The sequence below is a fragment of the Malaclemys terrapin genome, chromosome 11 (assembly GCF_027887155.1).
Source record: "Malaclemys terrapin pileata isolate rMalTer1 chromosome 11, rMalTer1.hap1, whole genome shotgun sequence".
Lineage (NCBI taxonomy): Eukaryota > Metazoa > Chordata > Testudines > Emydidae > Malaclemys > Malaclemys terrapin.
In genome coordinates, this window is record NC_071515.1 from 55,942,260 (window position 1) to 55,963,659 (window position 21,400).

Genomic DNA, 21,400 nt, shown 5'->3' on the forward strand with positions numbered 1-21,400 from the left:
ATAGTGCACTAACTACTGTTGCTTTTTGGTCATGTTCCATGATGGCATAGGTCAGTGTTTTGTGGTTGTGTGCCAATGCAAAATGGTCAGTCTTGCGGCATCCTAGGAACTTTTTCACTCAGACACTATGGCTGTGAGTGCCATAAGATAAATGCCCAAATGTAAAATCTGATTGTTTCAGGAACCATTCTTGTGATTGTACTGACACCAGGGGGGAAGGGAGGAGAAATGTAATATTCTTTAAAATTTCTTTATTCCAATTAAAAGTACAAACATTGTTATGCACTAATCATAATTGCATGGTTATCACGTGACATCATTACAGGGCACAGTTATGGTTGTTTGGAAGTGCACAGATTAGACATCCATACATGTATGGAAGTTTATCCTTAATTCTTGATTTATTTCATTTTTAATGTGTGTAATGACACCAGAAGGAAAGAAGAACTCTCTTTATACAGTTAGGGTTTGAACAGTACACATTTAGTCCTCAAAATTCTCCTTTCCTCCTCTCTTCCTTATATATTAAACTAAAGATAAAACTGTGTGGTTGCATAAGCATTACATTAGAGTTGAAATTTACGATATACATCTGAGAGGATAATTTTGGTTAAGGCACTGGGCAGCCTTAAGAAAAAAACTATATATGCACAAACTGGAACTCAGGAGCTTTCGGTTCAATTCCACACGACCAGACATTTCCTATGTGTTCTTAGATAGGTCACTAAATCTATGTGTGCCTCTATAAAATGGGCATAATAATACATCCTTTCTCTCACCCTTTGTCTGTTGTTTCTATTTAGACAGCAAACTTTTTGGAGCAGAGATTCTCTTACTCTATATATGCAGAGAACTTAGCACAATGGGGTGGCAGTTTTGGTTAGAGCATTCAGACATTCCTGCAATACCCAGGACTAATATAATAATTTTGTTCCTTTTCATTTATTTAAAAAAAAAAGGAAGTTCAATCCTACCAGTTCCACCACAATTTGAGCTCTGCCTGTTGTACAAAATATTTGCAGGATCATGAGCTTGTTGTCATAAGTTATTCCATAACTAGAACTCCTTCACTTACTCTGCTTCTTCTAACACCTCTGGTCAAAACCTTTTCAGGTTCTTCATGCTAATCTAAAACATCAAAAATATAGACTTGACTTTTAATTGTTTGTAAATGTATGTTATATGTATTTCTTCTAGGGAAGAATACTATGCAAAAATGCATTATCAGACAGAATACAGATAAATGACATGGTACATTCTATCAGTGATGTGATAAGTTAGAAATGAGAAAGAGGGAGCAAATAATCTACACTTCTAGCAAAACTTTCTTTTTGTCTTTCTGGAATAGAGAGGTATTTTGTGTAGAGACCTCTAAACATGACAGGACACAGAGAAAAAATTTTCAAGAAAATCCCCAATTAAATGAATTAGAGTACAGAAGGCAGAAAATTATGTTTCTGTTCTGCCATACAATAGTTCATAACCCTGAGGATGTTGTCTAACCAACAGTCTGTAGTATAAATGAACTCTGACTCTGATAACTTTGAGACCTAACAGAGAGAGAATGGTGGAAAGTTTCCCAGAGAAGCCTTAGAGAGAATAGTCACAGTTATATAATGTACATAAATAGGATAACAGGAAGAGTGACTTCCTAACTTTTTCTGGGGGTTGACAGATCAAACTACAGATGTGATTTCTGTAGCAATGTAAGTTGTAATCTGGAGACAACATAATAACTACTCTCCAAATCTTGTATCCTTGCATAAAGCCTGAGTAAATGGGATTTGCACAGATGACCTCTGCAGCAGCCACAGAGCCTCATCACTACTGCTCTGCAGCTAGTAGCACTCAAGCCCGTGTGTAGTAGTAATCACTGCTACTCCTGCTCTCTCCCTGCCTAAGGAATTTTGATTAGTGGACCCTCACAATCCCCACTCTAGCTCTTCCCCTGGTATGCCACATCCCCATGCTATTGCAGATACTGTACAGAGCTCCTGAAAAGCACTGTTTCACAATGCACAGGAACCACTGAGCTTACCGTTCCAGCCTCTCTGCAACTTGTCCACCATGCACAGTGTGATAAAAATGGTGTTCCTGCCATGTTTGGGCAAGAGAGGGACAGGAAAATCATAGCCAGTACTGATCAGCTATAACTCATTTATTTATTTAGATTTCATTAAAGGGCTTATCCCGGAAAGATCTAGGTGCTTTTACTAATATTTAAATCACAAAAAATGGTTAAATGTTTAAAAATATACAATGTACTTTCCAAGCTATACACCAGACTAAAACATCCAACAAAATATATGAGGGATAGAAGAATTTAGGCCAACTGTGAACATATTTTGAACTCCAAGTGCCAGTTTTGCCTTCAGATGCACATACTGGGCTCTGTTGACTTAGGAGCCATGCAGAGTGCCTTTGGATGTAGAATATAGCCATTAAATATGCTTTATATTGAATTTGCATTATAACAAAGCATGAAATACACCAAGAGCCTGGAGTTGACTATTTTGGACATTTAGTTTATCATGGAAGAGAATGGTCACTTATCCTTGATTGTCTTCAGCATTACTGGAGGGCTTAGCAATAGTTAAAAATGTGAACTGAAACCAATGCCTTGGAGGAGGATGAAACTGCATCACTGCCATTGCAATACCAGTACAAGTCAAGAAAATCAGTTGCTTTCTCTAATCTTCTTTCCTATGGAAACTTTGCTAATGAGATCAATTCTGGAGGCAGTTGCCTTGATCCACAATAGTAAAAGTCCTTCTGTCGGCAGCTAAATAAAGCTGGATAACCTAAAGCTATGTTAAGAATTTGTATTATAATGTAAGGTGAACAGACAACCTGATTTTACTGAGGCAATACCACTACTTAAGAGTGTCATATTATGTTTGGCTGTTAAAAATGGCCTGTAACTCTTCTTTTAATATAGCATCCTTGCTGTCTGTCTTGCTGTGAATTGGAAACTACATCCTTCCTCAATATGACATGTAATTCAAATGAATACCAGATCAAGCTGGTCTGTAAAATCCAGGATAGGCAGAGAGAGAGAGAGAGAGAAAAAAAGCATAACATCAGCAGAAATAGTTCATTGTCTTTTAACATTCAGGGGACATAGTTGGGAAGATGTTTAAGCGCATTGGGTGTTAATTGCCCATTCAGAGTTCCAGCTTTCCTGGTTCTAAAGATAGAATCTTGGAATCAACAAATCTTTAACATCTTTTAATAAACCCTGCAGCAAATCAGGAATCAAACACTTTATTCTAGATGGAAGAGGTCTGAAAAATTCACCATGGTTTTCTACTCTGAAACTGGTGGACCGACTCTTAGAGAGGAAGGATGGTCCAGTAGTTAGGGCATGCGTCTATGACAGGAGTGCTGAGTTCAAGTCCCTGTTCAATCACAGACTTCTTATGTGACCTTGGGCAAGGCACTTAGTATCCCTTTATCTCAGTTGCTCATCTGGAAAATGGGGATAATAGCATTCCTCTCCTTCACAGGGGTGTTCTGAGGATAAATATATTGATGGTTATGGTGCTTGGATACTATGGTAAATGGGGCCATATAAGTAGCTAAAATATTTGTCAAATGATTTTTCCACATCATTTTCTAGTTCTGTTGTATCAGGTGTCAGAATTGCTGATTCTTATATATTACAAATCTTCTATGACAACATAAGTAGACAAGAAAAGTTATTATATACAGCCGAGCATGTATGGTATAAGGAATATGAATAAAAACTCTTAATAATCTCACCCCCAGATCTATGGTACATTACAACACTATGTAGAAACATTTTGAACCTGCTTACTCTGCTCTTCTGTACTTACACATGAAAAGCTTTCTTTTGCCAATGAGTGAATTGTATTCTGATGAAAAGCATGGGCTGCTAGCCACAAAAATTCAGTCCTCCATTTTGCACAGAACATGTACAGCATTGGCATTAGCAGTATAATCTTCACCAGTCTGCCCTGCCAGTGTGCTTCAGATCGGTCTTGGGGGACAGATTTGGTGGTAGTTCAGTCTCCTTGATGATTCAGCCCATGACCTCAGTGATAAGTAGAGCTTGTCAGCGGTGGGGAGGTCAGACCATTTTCAAGATATATATATATATATATATTTATATATATATATATATATATATATATATATATATATATATATATATATAATTTTTCTTTGAATAGTTTTCTATGGAAATTTTCCAACCACCTCTGCTACTGAGCCTGAAAATTAGTGCCAAATGTGGAAGAAGCTTCATGATGTGAACAGATATCCAGTAGGAACTGAACAAAGATCACCAATTCATTTGCAGAGGGCGTCAAGGAATAATTGGATGGTGACAGTTTATGGTACTTACTGTGCTAGGCTAGATTATCTGAACCAGTTAGCTAGAGGTGAATATCTATATCTCGTTACCAATCATCTGAGCCAGAAATCACCCTGAGTGGGTGAAGGGTATGGAAAATGCTATTTCCTCCTTTCCAGAAAGAGAAGTTAATGACAACTCTCTGGGCCAGATCCTCATCTATTGTAAATCTGCACAGCTACACTGAAGTCAATGGCAGAATGCTGACTTACTTTCACTAAACAGCTGGCCCAAAGTGTCTGTGAATTCAAATTTCACAGGGTAGAAGGTTTTGGTTTAGATCCATCACTAATTCAGATTGACCTCATTTGATGGGGGATGTTTTATCGGTGTTTATTGATTAAAACCAAAAATTTAGAAGCCCTAAATATAGGTTATGAGGACCATGTGTTTGGTTAAGGATGCACATGAGGATTGGAAAGAGAAAAAAATCCTTAAAATAGATTAGGAGTAAAGAATAAACAGTGGACCAAGTAATGAGAAAAGACGATGTATTACTAGGAGTTACCTTTAAGGGACAGATCCTGTACCAGTTAAGAGAACGTGGATGATATCCAGGCCCAGTTAAAAGTCAGTTGCAGACATTCTTATAGACAGCAATGGGGTCAGCATTTCAGCCTGCCATTGATTTTAAGTTAGTCAGGATCAGGCCCTTAGCACCCATTTTTCTCCGTATAGCTCCATAGGGACAGAGTCTGATACCATTATGCTGTTTAATACATTATTCCATTGAAATAAATGGGACTATTTGTAGAGTAAGGATTATCAGAATAACAAAGTGTAGAAGTGAATTCTTACGTAAGGTCTGATATTGTGAGTACTGAAGACCCTCCACTCCCATTGAAGTCAACAGGATGTTCAGTTCTGTGGAGCTAAAGATGTATTATATAGCTATTTTGACATTACACAGAATTTTATTACATTATACAGAGCTACAGAAGGTAGTCTCGGTTCCTAAATATATCTGTGGGTTGAAAATTAACATGTATGCTATTAAACTACCCAAGTATATATATGAAAGCAGGTAATTGACACCTCATATGTTTGCAAGTATGTTGCTTGGTAATTGAAAAGCCATTTAAAATAAAAAAGAGAGCATTTTGCTCTACATTTAGGCACATTTTGTTCCTGTCAGATATGAGCTCACATATTATTACATGACAAAACTCTGAGTAAAATGATACATTTTCCTTTAGATCTTGCTATCTGGCCTCAGCAAGTTTATTCAGGCATTGGAAATCCCTTATTAAATACATTTTTCAAAACTTCCTGCAATACTGTTTATTTATAGATTACAGGGGAGATAATCAGTGCTATCCACTCATATTCGCTCAGTTCTTCCTAATGATACCTAGTCACACTCAGTCATGGTCATGCATACTTTGTTCCACTCATAGTAAATTCCATTCACAGTAAATTTGAATTCACACTTCAAAGTCCATCATTTAACTCATTCACATCAGTCACACTAAATCAATACACTTTTTTTTTAAATGCCCACTCCTTTCCTTTCACATTTATTCTTAAACATCTGCAATCACACTCATTGGCTCAGCATCTATCTTTCTATCAACCCAGTTGTTGCTAATTTAAATCATTCCATTACAGCCATTAATATAGTTAAGGTGATAGAGACACAAAAATATGACAGTATCAGCATTGCCTAGTATTTTTTTGATGGCAACAAACCAGATGTGTTTCTTTGTTCAGATTTCAGCATATTTTTGGAGTGCAGAGGTAGATTGTAACATTAGTGTGATGTGCATCTGTTAGCCCTAGGTAGTTTATTTTGTTCACCCCTGAGGACGCATAATAATTATAAGACCTTGATGCTACTTTTTCTATATAATTCGAGACTAAAAAAAAGTGAAGTTCTGTGAAAACAGGATGGAAGGCTAATTATATTTTGATGTAAGAAATGCACTATGATGGTGACTAGAACAGAGCTTATTTGTTAAACGGGATTTTATAAAAAAGCTTTGCTAAACGTTTTGTATTGATGGAATGTATGTTCTGGTTTGAGTCCTAAAAGAACAAATTGGGTAATCTTGAACACCTACGTTTTGTCCAGATTCTCTGGTCTAGGCAAGTTGTGCTCACAAGACTGAGTGGTAGGCGAAGGTCACTTTAAGACATTCAGTAGAACCCCATTTATATGAGCCTCCATTATCTGGCTTTCCATATTAACCAAACCAACTCCCAATAGCTTGAGCCCCAGCTGCTCGACATCCAAGCCTCTGCCACCCGGGGCCGACAGCCTGAGCCCTCCTCTCCCCTGCATCTTAAAATAAGGGATAGAAAGCCCTTTGCCCATTCTCCTGATGATCGGAATTTTTGATTATCTGATCTGGCCCCATCCCAATTAGATTGGATAAATGGAGTTCCACTGTATTTGTGCCCTCCCTTACTACCAGTTCTCATCCATCTTAGGATGTGGTTGGTCTCTTGGTGCAGATTTAGAGCCACCCGAAGGCGGCTTTAAATCATACACTGACTACAAATATTCCTCTGGGCCATTGAAACCACTAGCCAGATCTGCTAGGTTTAAGGCAGCTTTGGGCAAGGAGACCAGTGCAAAGCTGTTCTAACAGAGTGAAGATTCCAGCCCAAAACATGGAATTTACTGCAGAACAGCTTATCCCTGCTTTCTTTTTCTTGTATATTTGTTGAACAAAATAACAATGATTGATATTTGTAGGAAATGTCATAATGAATACAATATAACAAAATAAAACCCCTCTGTAACATGCTGCTGGGGATCCCCAGAGCTGGGAGCCTCCTCTCTACCTCAGTCTAATCTCCAGCAAACCTCACTCTTGCTATGTGTCAGCTTTCTGCCACACCAGTCTGTTTGCCTCACCAGCAAGCTCCTCAAGCTCTGCCAGCCCAAACCTTTCCTAGCTGGTAGCAATCAGTAAACTCCAACCCTGAGCTCCTCAGAGATGTTTCTCTGCAATGCACAGCTCCTATCACTGTTCATTCAAAGAAGATATTAAGTTCAACATTTTTTTAAAGAGTCTACATTACAACTTATTAATTTAACGGTGGTAAATACATCCTTCTCTTTAAGCACAGCACGGAGTTGGTTTATAGTAAAAAAATAAAATAAGCTGATTAACAACAGGACTTAGGTTAAATGATACCAAGTGGCACGGATACAGGTAAAAATGGTAATAATCAAATAAAAGTGAAAACACACATAAAAACAGATGAAAATGTAATCTATCAAGATACAGTCTTTGTTCAAGATGTTTTTTTTTTTTTTCACCCACAGTCTCCTTTTACTTGCCAGCCTGGCCGGGATCCATCACTCAGATCCAATCTCTTGGTTCTTTTATCTCCTGAGGTGAAGGATAAAGATGGAGTCTCTCTCTGTTCTTTTATATCCTCAAAGGGATTGTCTTTGTATTACAAGTCAGGAAACCGTCCTGAGGGCTCAGCTTGGCTCAGCTTGCTGTGTTTCCCAGGGGGTCTTCCTGCAACCTCCAATACAACTGAATAATCCATTGTCACCGGTCACACCTGATACGGTTTGCCAGTGAGCTGGAGGTGTTTGCCTTCCCCTTTGTTGGGGGAAAAACTGTTTTGTTTACTTTGTCTGTTTAGTCTCTAAAACATAATATCAGAGAATATCCATAATTTCATCTACAGTGTTACAAACATTTCACAGTGATATTAATGACCAGTATGTTATTACCTTTCCGGTGACACCTTTCAGATATGCATTATAACATTAATGAGCTGGGGTACACTGAGCTGGTCAGGCCAGCTGAAACTCACTGCTACACATTAGGGAGCCTCTGGCCTTCTGACATAGGGATGGTCTTAGGATCACTCTCTCTTCATATAAACTATACACTATGTGCCAGTCCACAGAAAAAGAAAGTGATGGAAACAAGGAGGTGGAAAAGAAAATACAATTATGAACAGCCGAAGCTAAGTAGGAAAATGGTTCTGAGTAGTTGGAGATTGAAGTGAACTGGCCTGATGCTGTGAAGCACAACAAGAGACATGTCTGCTAAATCAGCCATCAGGTAGGTAAAGGGGCAAGAAGCCCTCTCCCTCTGTGCTGGCCACACAAGGGCTTTGAATTGATGAACTCATGTGTGTATTAATGCAGGAGAAGACGTTCCAATGGCATTTAATTATAATTACTAATCTGATGATGAGAAAAGGAGGGTGGAACACAGAGGTGTACTACTTTAAGGACTAGAGGGCCTAGGCCCACCCATCCCTGGTGACTAAGTGGACACACTTAAGTATGGAGGAGCTATTCTCTTACAAAGAGCAGTAGGAAGCTGCAGAGAAGAGAGGGACAATGGCTAGGGGAGAGCTGCTGAAAATTAGAACTGAGGGCTCCTGCAGGTTGTAGAAAACAGAAGACTACAGGAGAGTTTGGGAAACAAGGGAAACAAAACTCTAGCCAGGTAGGGCTGGGAGTGGCGTGCCAAAAACAGGGAATTAACTTGGACTTTGTGGATGTTATTTGGGGACTTTGAATTTTGTTCTGAACTTTTATATTAATTAACCAGACCCTAAGGAGGGTGTTTGCATGTAGAGAAGCCTCTGTAGAGTTTATTAAGGAGTCTTGAAGATGGAAAATGGAGGCCAAGCCACCCTTTACCATGAGGAGATGCATAGGAGGGGGCAGACCCTGTTGCAGAGGGAAACAAAAATAAATGACACTCAAGGAAAAACAAACCAACCCCATAATGCCGTTTGACATAAATAATCCCTTTCATCTCTCAGAATATTCTTTTCACCCTCACTTTTTTTTTCTTTTAAAGACCAGTTCTTTTAAAGAGAGATTTCTGACTCAATGAAAGAAACACCCTTGGACCTCTCATTTCTTAGCGTGTGCTTAGCAGATGTTCACCAAAAACAAAGTTTACTCAAACATTTCTGAGGCTGGACTTTGTATATAAAACCTTACTCTTTTATCAAAGCATAGCAAATTAGTGGCATTTCTCACCAATATAAATATTTTGTACTACAGTTAGCTGTATGCTACGGTACAGATGCTGGAAGAGGGCACATTTATGCACTACAGTTTGAGTCATGCCTTTACGGTAGCATCCACCCCTATGTATTAGAATGCAACTGCATTTTTATTAGAAATAAATCTAACTATGGGAATAGTTCCCAAACCTGTTTATTTTCAAAAGTGGTTTGCAGACTAATAGCATGGCCCTAGTGAGTGTACATTAGCTTTGTTTTATTTATTTATTTGAGTCTGTCTTTGATTTTTTCAAAACATTTGGGTCATCCACAGTCTTGAAGTCTCCTTCCAGGAGAAACACTGAAGAATCAAGTGCATCTCTTCTCCTTTTAAAATTCTCCTTCAGGGCAATGCACACACAGAGTGACCCTGGCTTTTGACAAACCTTAGCTGAACAAAATGTAACAAGCCCTGTATATTTTGAGCAGCATTTTCTATTCTGACAGAGACAGCTCAGTAGCATTTGATGTCTGCTTGCTGGTCATAGATAATGGTGCATCTTGGGACCATTGTCATTCTTGTCAATAAGACAGCCTGGGGGGACATGCAACAAAGCTACCTTTTGATTCACCGTTTTTCCTTCCTTCCCAAGACATTTGTAAGCCTGTGGTCAGCTAGGTCACTTTATTTCATCCTGATGTGCCTTGATAATAGCATCGTGTCTAACAAAAAATTTTGACAGACCATCGATGTGTGTTTCTTTGGTTTCTATGTTGTTTTCTATGCTTTCTCAATGTCAAACAAGCTTTGAAAGCTACTGATTATATTTGTTTGGAGTGAGTTTGACAAGGTTTCTATTCTTTGAAGCAATTAAGCTCCTGAGGGTGGATCTTGGGATTTGAGTTAATTTTTGTGCATTGCAGGAAGCTACTAGAGCATATCTCATGCTTTGCAGTTTTGCAGTGTTGTGTTTTTATTGTGAGTTATGAAATACCTGAACCCAAAGGAAACTTGTAAGCTTTAGGGAAAAAATATCTGCATAAGCTTAAAGCTAAAAGTTTGGCCTTTGTACAAGTTTTCCATGTCATACTAACAATTTTAGAAGTTCAAGTTGTGAATTTTCCATAGTGTAACTGTTTTCAGACTATACTGACTGTCCACTTGCAGAATGTACTGTTTCATGGCTATTCTGCTAGTAACAGAGAGGCAGATAAAGCATTCTGTGGAATTGTCCATGAGCAATGGCTACCAGCTTATAGCACGGCTTGTTGATTGCCTAAATAAGTTGCATATCACAAATGAAGTCAGTAATATTGTTAGTTTCTCAGTTAGGTAAATTGAAAACATTATTACTTCAGTTCACTAAAGCATTTCCAAACCTACAAAACCATTTTTTGGCAATCACAAATAGAACTCTATATCCTACGCCTATACCACTGCGTATGAAGTGCATGCATGTTTAGTCTAGTAGTTTTATTTGGCATATACAGAGAATATATATCACAGTTCATGTAATACTAGAAAGAGCAAATGGTAATTTGTTGTTAGAGGGGGAAAAAGCCTTTCTTTCCTAGCCAGAGCAATGTTTTATGAGAGGGATCTTAAAGTTAACATATATTGTAACCTTTCTCATAGGATTGTAGACAAGACTTTTTCCTTCAAACTCTTTCTCCTTGATATTCCAGTATATTTGGGGCCTGATCCTAAAGGTGCTGTGCACACACCATTCCAACAGATGTAAATGGGAATTGAATGCTCAGAAGTCAGAACCTTTCAGAACTCAGCCCAATGATTGTAATCTCTTTGGGGCAGCGACCTTGTCTTCATAGTTGTTAATATAGTGCCTGCAAGCTGTAGGAACTATACAAGTAATAAATAATAATGAAAAGTAAACATGTTTGAAATAAAACAGTCCATGTTTCTTTCTGGTGATTTGTAGGATATGTTCTTTTATTATTGATTGGCGACTTCATTTCTTTCGCATGTAAAGTTTGAGATGCTGATCTCCATTTCTGTTTTGTGAAAATAGTTAACTCCGTTTGTCATTTATTGTATTGCATTTGCCTGTGATGCAGTTTCTGCTACTAGAGCTCTGCATAGTTGTGATCCAACACTGTAACTGTATAAGTAACCCTATATCCTAAGGTCTGAGTCACATTTTGGGAGTTTGTTTTGTTTCAGAACTATAGAAAAACAATCTTGCAGCCTGAAAAGCAGTTGTCGTATAGGAAACTGTACACCATTTGAGATCACGCTTATGCTGGTGTGAATTAGGGGCAAATCCACTGAAGTCAGCAGATTTACATGCGTAAAAATAGATCAGAGTCAGGCCCTAATAACCCTGCCTTGTATTATTGTGTTTATAACATTTAAGATACTTTTGGAGAAGTATAAATGAACTATTTAAAGAAAATATGATTGGGCTGTGTATGTGGCTAGCAGAAACACCATCATTTTATTTAATCTGTTTTTTCTTCAGAGCAGTGTGGCTTAGTGGGTAGAGCTCTGGACTGGGATTCATCAGACCTGTGTTCTGTATCTAGCTCTGCTGCTGGCCTGCTGAGTGACTTTGGGCAAGTCACTTCACCTGACCTTCAGCTTCCCCATCTGTAAAATAGGAATAAAGACCGCATTTGTAACACGCTTTGCCAGGTACTGATGAAAACTGATATATAGGTGTTACTGCATTATAGATTCCCTTCTGTGTAATTTTAATACTAGGACCAAAAATATAGCAACTTGTTTTGTTTCCAAATATATTTCTTTTGAAGTTCAGCAATGACGTGACCTACATTACTGTCAAAGTGTATTAACAGTGCTGGAGTTTCTCAAATTAAAGGTACAGATATGCAGTTACCTGCTGTAGATTTTATGGTCTTATTGCTCTAAATATATCAGGGTATTGTATTTATGAAAGGAATTATGATTATTTTGAAAATGAAATCTTAAAGCTTATTTCATCCCAGTGTTTTTAAGGCCATGTTGATAAGAGCAAGGTGATGTGCCCAACTCATCACAGATCATGTATATTTTTTTAAAATGTTAATGCCTGAAGGCCACAACCAGGTTGGGCCCTATTGTGCTAGGTGCTGTACAAACATATGAATGGATTTTGTGAAACATACATTGCTGTCAAAGCTGCTACTAACCAATATGAACAAATAACATGAATGTAACTGCATCTTACACTGGCACCAGTAGCCTCATTATGGAGCATAGGGTGGCAGATAAATGCTCCACTCCAGAAGCAGACCTGGAAAAGAATTGTGACTTCAAGAGTCACATTTCTCCTCTGCTTCCCTCCTGATCTGGATGGGAGTAAGATACTACAGCCACTGAAAGGATGCAACTTACTTCCTGTAACAGAGTGGCTGGCCCATGCTCTGGAGAGTCTGGCGCTAAGCCACCCCTAATTACAAGATGAGTCCCACCTGAGAGGAATCAGGTGGTTCCAATATAAAAGGCTGCAGGACGCTGCAGGGAGGGGTGTGGAGGAGAGAGTAGATGAGACTACCAGAGTCAGGCAGCAAGCTGGGGATGCTCAGGAGTTGCGGAGTTGGAGGAAGAAGCAGCTATGAGGAGCAAGTTTGGCTCCTGCAGAATGAAACCTGTGAGTGGGAATAAAAGAAGGAAAGATGAGCTGAAAAATGGTGTGTTTATTATCTGGAGTTCTGGTTTTGACAAGCTCTGTTGCCAGTCTTAGGAGAGCTGGTGAAGAATGAATTAAAGGATTGAGAAGGTCCCTGGAGGAAGGGGAAATGGGCAGGATGACTGCATAGGAAACCGTAGCCACAAGGCGCTGCTCAGCAGCAGCTCAAAGGTTCTGCTCAACTCTGGCCTTTCAGTCACCATCTTTCTTGCAGTGGGGAATATCTGGAAAGCAGAGGCTATACTCCACCCAGATCCAGGTAGGGCTGAGCCAGAAGGAGGCTGTGTTCACCTGTAATCCCTTGTTCAGTCAGATAATGCATGAGCACAATCTAGGTGCCACTGGATACACAGGTCCAAATTCTCAGTTACACTGGTGCACCACAGCTCTGTAACAGAGCAGACCTTGGTGTGCTGTCTGTCGGAACAACCACCTGCAGTACCAGTAAAAATCTTCAGCGTTTGAGAGGTTGTTCCAAGCTAGGCAGATGGTGGTAACAAAATAACCTGAAATTGCCTAGGAAACAACAAAACTAGTGGTTCCCCACAAAAGTGTCATAGAACTTATGAATTTATATGCTGGTGAAGTACTCCATCCCTCTCCTTAGTGGCAGAGATTGTTAATAGGTGTCAGAACTATCTTTGAAGATCTTAATTGACCTAAAAATTCCTTTGTCAGCTCATTCTATAATTTTTCCCATCCCCTAAATTTAACCTTAGATTTTCTTATTGCATCCTAACCTCATCATTTTTATTCAGTCTCAATTGACTGAGAATTCATCCATTTACTTTTGAGAATGTCACATTACACATCTGTAGGCAGTTATCATGCTTTTCAGTTTTCTTTTCCTCTAGATAAATGTATTTGTTCTTATACTTATTTTCCAATTCTTATATTTTTGTTGGTCTCTGAGAATGTCTGGTTTTGTTTTTGAAATGTGGCACCCAAAACTGAAGTTACCCAACTGAAGCCGAAACAGTATTGAACATAGAGGAATTCATTACCTTGTTTTTATTATCACATATTATTATCACATATTATGTTAACATAGCCCAATATACAGTAGCATTTCCCTGCATTTTAATATTGTGGCAGTGTTAACTATAATTCAGTTTATCATCCAAAGCCCCCAGATAGGATCTGTGTTATGTTATCCAGCCAGCATTGCCCAATACAAAATGTTTGCATTTGATTGTTACTTCTAAGTGTTTAAAAGATCTCATTTTGTTAATTTCAGCCCATTTCTATCAATGATGTAAAAACTGACTGTTACCTAGGGCCCGATCCTGCACTCCTAATGTGTCCATTTACATTAAAGCTCCCACTGGCACAATATGTCAACTTTTGGGTGGAGTTTGATATACTTCCACATAATACATTCATAGTGCAATGAGAGAAACCTGTACAAAGTGGAACTGCTAAAAGATAAATACTGTCTCATGGAGCAAAATTAACTCAATTCTGTGAAGTCAGTGGGAGCTAAGGGTACACAGCTCCTCCCAGGAAAGGAACTATTGATTGATCAGTATCAAGATGTGAAAATGCATCATGGGGACTTCAGGGTGGATAAGGAATTCAGGATTGAGTCCCTCTTTCTCACTCGTATCCTCTAAAATATTTGTCATGTTTCCCAGCTTATTATCTCCAACTCTGAGAAGAGAACTCAGAGTACAGTAAGATACTCCATAATGAACGTTCTTGAATAGTACATGATCAACAGTGGATATCTGACACTTTTTTACAACTGGATAATAAAGCATTACCAATTACTCTCGATAGACAATTGTGTGCATCTTATAGTAGTTCCGTTTCATTTATATTTCTTTAGTGTCCTTAGGTCTGATTCAGAGCCCATTGAAGGCAATACAAGTAATTGCTTTGACTTCAAAGAGCTCTGGATCAGGTCTCCTATGATAATGTCTTATGGGATTTTTTTTCCCTTATGCAAAAAAACTTCTTAATGTATTTTTTTTAAAAAACCCACCAACCTACAATGTAAATTTAGTTTAGATTTCTTACGAATGGACCCATATTGCTTACTATTTATATACTGTTTTATTCAGTTATATACCAGCAATTTACCAAATATTAAATTCAGACTTTCTGGACTATAAATTTAGGTATCACCCTTTTCCCCTCTACTTAAAAGCAGTTACTTTGTGTAGGCTCATGGGCTATTTCACCAGCCAGAGAAAGGATACAAACTCCACATCCAAATCTGTTTTTAAGACCCTTTCCATATGACATGATTCATTCCTTATAAAAAGGACAAACACAACACAGAACAAAACAATTGAACCAAAAAACACTGGTCACAGCCCCAGGTGTCTTTTTCTTGCCTGGTCAGGGCAAAAGAGGAAACACCCATTCCATGTTATGCCCTTGGACCACTTTCCTGTTCCTTACACCCTGTCTCACAATGTGATAGGCAGGGGTTCCTTAACAACACCCTACTGCTTTATCTTGTCTCACTGTGCTTTCTCTTCTTCATTTTTTTTTCTTGGATTTCACCAGTCCTTCCTAAGTCCTCAAGAATGATTTCTAACGATGGACTTAATCTTTCTTTCGCATTTTCTCTTATATCCTTTGCTGATGTCACATCATTTTATGCCTTTGCCTTTCTTTTTGCTTTGATTTCATTTGTGTTCAAGCAGCAATAATAATCAAAAGACATCACATTACGTAACACATACTATCAAATGAAGCTTCTGCCTTTCCCAATATGTCTTAACAATACTCCTGTACTTTCTCCAAAGCTTTTTTGTTTTCACCGTTAGTTCCATTTCCTTTTCACCTCTAGATCTTTAAAAGCCACAGATGCAGCCATATTGACATTACACTTTTCTGTATATGTTTCTGTTACACTCAGCTTGTTTTATGCCATACTTTGAATATTATGTTTTGTAGAAATCTCGAGCTATCGTCAATATCTTTCCCTCTCCTTTACTGCCATTTCTTGTGTTGGGAATTCTTGGCTGTTTCACACGATTTTAGCCACACAAAACAGGTTGAGGATCTGTTGCTAAGAATATCTCTGTTCAGTACGCTACGGGTGAATAGTGCACAACAGTTAACAGATTAGGAGCCAGAAATAATAACATATTCAATTGAAACAGCAGGGGGAATTTAGGTAGGTAAAATATAATTACATCCATTGGAATTTAATGAGGATATTGGTATTAGCCCTTATGTTTGTAAAAAGTGTCATGAGATCTCTGATAACCACAAGTGAGCAAATCTCTATTTTAAGTCTTACTCAGAAAACTGCACCTCCTAATGCCACAGTATCCTCCTCCCTCACATCATGTTGGAGCAATGGTTCAGTACTGCTGACTCCAGGATCACCTTTCAAACACTGACCCCATCCCTGCCCATTCAACTACTAAGCAAGCCAAACCCTGGTTCTCTGCTTAGCTTGGGAAATTTGACAAAGTCATAGACAGTATTGGTTTAGATGTATATAGACTAGGATATGTGATGATATGAGATTAGACAAAGTAAAATGTAACTTTTACTATACTTAGTGCTTCTTCCACCTTAGTGTCCTGTGTTTCAAGTGTCCTTTAGGTTAACTATTGCAGAAACAAACCACAAAGGTATGTAGGCTCACCAGATTGTCAGTTTAATGAAGTACACAATTTTACATGGGATTCTCAGAAGGAACTAAATTTGAAGAAGGAAGAAAGAGCCCCCTCTAGACCAGTAATTGTCTATGCCAGGAGAAACTCTTGGCAGAGAAAGTAGGGATTTATCTTTAGTAGGAATGAATTTTCTGACTATGTCAATCAGCATCTAAAAAAATTCAGTAGGGAAAGTAATGTGACTAAATAGTTCTCGAATGACTGAAACAAATGGATGCTTTAATGAAAATCTTTTGAGCATCATTCAAAATTCATTCCCTAGTGTTGCAGCTTAGATTTTATGATACTATATGTATGTATGGTTTTTTTTTTTAAACCTGAGCTAATAAAGTTTGGTGTTTTGTGTTTTTTAATTATATTCCATATATGAATCACTTACTCTGATCAGACTCAAATGTTGTTGTGGTTTGTGTCTGACCTGTTTATATTATTTTCTTCACTTATTAGGTTTCCACCAGGTGCAGCTCTTTAATGTTAGTTTCCAATTATTTAGTAAAGTTGCTGGATGGCAAGGCAGTTGCTTGATTCTTCACACATGGCACTAATAACCAGAAAAGGTTGGTTGGAAATGCAGTTTTCAACAATCCTTGGGCTTTATAGGACTATCATCTTTCGAAAATAATATGTACTCTAGAGTTTACTTTGAAATGACAGTGTTTATCCTCTATATTTGCAGAAATAAACAGGAAAACCTTTAAACACTAACATAACAATTGTATTTGATTCTTGATGCTTCTTGGCAACTAATCACAACTCCTTGGTGAAGTCCTAAGTATGACGTGTAAATATTTGACATAAAGGTATATCTGAGTACCTTATACGTTTAATGATTCCCAAACAATTTGGTAGACAATAGGAAAATAGTAAAAAATGTCACTTGGTTGAAATGGGAGGGGAAAAAACCTATGGAGCAGTACAAGTTGCTGGATGAATTTTAGTGGTCTGCTACTTTCAGTTGTTCTTTTGTTATGTTTCCAATATTTTCCTTTGCAGTAGCTGTTGTGTATGCTGTTAATTACTGTGAAGATTAACCCCATTCTGCTGGAGTGCTCCTGATTATACCCAGGATTACTCTTGCTAGTCTAAGGTACAATTGATCTTTGACTCCTAAGCTTCTGTCAATGGGAGAGCCTGTCTCCTGACAGCCTCCATGACTTCTCTACCATCCTCAGCCCCACTCCTCCCAGGTCTCACATCAATAGACCCAGCAATTCACTCTCAGAGGCCCCCCCTCTAACTGTAAGGTCCATCCCACAAAACCTGATCTCTGGCCCATTCCCATATCTGCTTCCTCTGACCGCTAACTTGAGTTGCTGAATTTCTATGGAGAGATTCCCATAACTTTGCTGACTTATTCCATTGAAGATTTGTTCTCCTTTCATCTCAGCCATTTTCCAAAACATCAGTTGTGCTGCTGCCTCATGCCTGCATTCCTTATCACTTATTGTCACTTTGTGATGTTCCCTTGGTGTTATCTGGACCAGTGATCTGCTAGGTCACTCCAATCCTTGACTCTGGGAGCCAGCCTTACCCTGCTCTGCTGTGAGAACCCCCACTCCTGGGTTGTTCCCGCACAGCCTCTGGCATATAAGCTGCTCCTTGGATTGTGCAACCAAATGACACTAGCCAATATCTCCGGTCCCAGACACAACCCTAGGAACCTCCATCTTGCAGTGTCCAGTTATGCCCACTGGACACTGCAAGCTTATATGAGTTTGTCAATTTAACAAAGAAATTGATATGTACCAGGCTTGTTATCCCAAGGGGAGTCTCTGACATGCTTGAAACCAAATGCATTGCTTCAGGTAGAATAAACAAACAAATTTATTAGCTACGAAAGATAGATTTTTAAGTGATTATAAGTCAATGCACAACAAGTCAGATTTGGTCAAATGAAATAAAAGTAAAATGCATTCTAAGCTGATCTCAACACTTTCAGTGCCCTTACAAACTTAGATGCTTCTCACCGCAGGCTGGCTGGTTGCCTTTCAGCCAGGCTCTCCCCTTTCATCAGTGCTTCAGTCCCTTGGTGGTGGAGTCTCTAGATGGACGTGGAAGAGAGCCAGCATGGCAAACGTCTCTCCCTTTTATCATGTTCTTTCTTCCCTCTTGGCTTTGTCCTCCCCCCTCTTCTGAGTCAGGTGAGAATTAGCTCATCGAAGTCCCAAACTACACAAGCAAAGGGGGGAGACTCACTAGAGAGTCCAACGGATCTTTTGTTGCTGCCTAGGCCAGTGTCGTTTGTTCTTGTGAGGTTGGGCTGTGTTTGTCCCATACATGCCCTGATGAGGTGTGAACTGCCCCTCTGCTCCTAGAGAGTTTTGTCTGACTTGTTTTAAGCCACGAGGACACATTTTCAGCCTCATAACTATATACATGAAATTACAACCTATAGCATTACTATAACAACAATGGTCAGTGCATCATGAGCCTTCCGAAGACACTCGACATGACAAACTTTGCATTGGATACCACACAATCATTTTATAAGGATGAACATGGCGGTGCAGGTGAAGGGAGAACAAATCTTCAATGGAATAAGTCAGCAAAGTTATGGGAATCTCTTCATAAAAATGCAGCAACTCAAGATAGGGGACAGAGGAAGCAGATATGGGACTCTCCCCAAGATACACAGTGTCACAACCTCCTTAAACTTTCTACTCCTTGCTGACTTCTACAAAGAGAGAATCCACCAGCCTCCTCTTCCTTTTCCCTCTCATTTCCACCTTCTTCCCCCCCATACCACCTTCTTCTCCTCTTCCTCCCCCATAACTGACCTTGAGACCTCCCATCTTTTCCCTATCTCTAACCCCTCCATTTGCCCTCCTCATCTTATCCCTTCATGCGTCATTTTGTCTTTTATCCCTTTAATTACCTTGTCCCTCACCTTCCTTATCGGCCTCTCAGTTTCCTTTGGCTCCTTTCTCTCAATATAAGCCTGCCCTTATCTCCTCTATTCTCAACAAACCATCCCTCTCCCACATCTGCCCTTCCAGCTACCATCCTATTTCTTTCTTTCCCTTCAGCCTAAAATAATGGAACATCATTTTAAATTGAACAAGGCCAAACCTGATTTTCTCTTCTTCCTTTTAAACGTTCTCCTCCATCCTTGTTTTCAAATACTACAAGCAACACCTCTGCTAACCCACAGGTTATTTTTGACACCTTCCTTCCTTCCACCATTCCCCAGACATCCAGGCCATTTCTTAATCCTATTGCTTCTCTCTCCCCTACACCTCTCAGATCCTTCCTTTTCTTTACAACCACATAGCCAAATTTCTCATGCAGGCCTCCAGCATATCCCATCTTGATTACCGTGCTATCCCCTTCTCTGGCTCCAAAACTCACATTCCCTTCCCTCTCACCTGAGTCCATACAAAATGCTGCTGCTGCTGCTACTACTAAAATTGTCTTGGTTTGATCATGTGACTCCCCATTTTAAGTCCCTCCATTGACTTCCGGTCTGATATTGTCTCAAATTTAAGCTTCCTTTCACAACCTTAAAAGCTTTAGAGAACTCTGCCTATCTGTACATATCCTCTGCTCTGCCAGTGTTCCCAATCTCTGTGCCCATTTGTCAGATTTTTACACCATCATCCCATGCCTCTTTTTATGCTCTTATGTTTGATAAGACCTCCATGAGTTCATCTGAAAGACCCCTTTCCTGTTCATATGTAAGCACTTCTTAAAGATCCATTTGTGCTATACTGCTCATAATGAATTTTGTTGATTGATATATAAGTTGTCTATTACTGTTCCCCTTCTCCTGAACTTTGTCTTTAGACCGTGACCTCTTGGTCAGAGCAAGATCTGTCCTTGCATGTTTGGAAAGCTTCTAGCACATTGTGGGTGCTACTACAAATCAATATTAACAGAGTGAAAGCAAATGTTAATTTTCAGACACTTTGGATTTTCTTAGGAAGAACAGAGCAATAATTAGCAAAAGGTTGGGCATATTTGAAGCTATACTAATTGTAATGGAAAAATGTTTGATGACCCCGAAAACAAACATAGGAAGAGGTTTTTAAGTTAAGAACTGCTGAAGGATCAGAGACTGGGTTTTTTTCCACACATACCTTTGTTGTTTGTCACATTGTTTGTGGAAGATGTGTAAAGTATATAAATCAGTTGTAAGATGCTTTGAAATAGTGCATATTATTTTCATGAGAAGGCTTTAAAGTAGTCATACACAGAAAGCCTTGCCAATTAAAACTTAGATTTGCATTATTTTTAGTGGCTTTATTTTTTTTCTTCCCAAAGGTTACTGCCACTGTTCGTTTAACGGTGTTTATATGATCTTGTAGTAAGTGTTATCACTTTGTATAATTATTATGTGTGATTAATCCTGTTCACACTTGAAAGCTGTGAGACTTTTTTTCAAACCAGAGGGTATGTCTTTAAGTCTTTGTGTTGCTCATGTATAATGGTAGTTGACAGGAGCTAAAGATAAGGGGAAAGAGGATAGAAAGACTGGAATATTGTTCTGTGGCAAAGGATTGTTGGAAAATATCTGGATTGACTTAATCTCTTATGGTTGGCATTGAGTTAATTGATAGCAGTGATATACAAAGCGTCTGTATGGTGATTTGGCATTTTATGGTTTTCCATAGCAATCAAGTTGCATTACAATGCTTGTTAGAAAATGTGTTGCTTTCAAATGATGATATTGAGTCCATCTAAGTCTCATTTGAATATAGCCATGAATAAATTCCTTTTTCACTTTTACAAATAACTAGTGAGAGATTCACTCCTGTAACCCCAGCAGAATGTCTTTGGAAGTGAGCATTACACAGGTT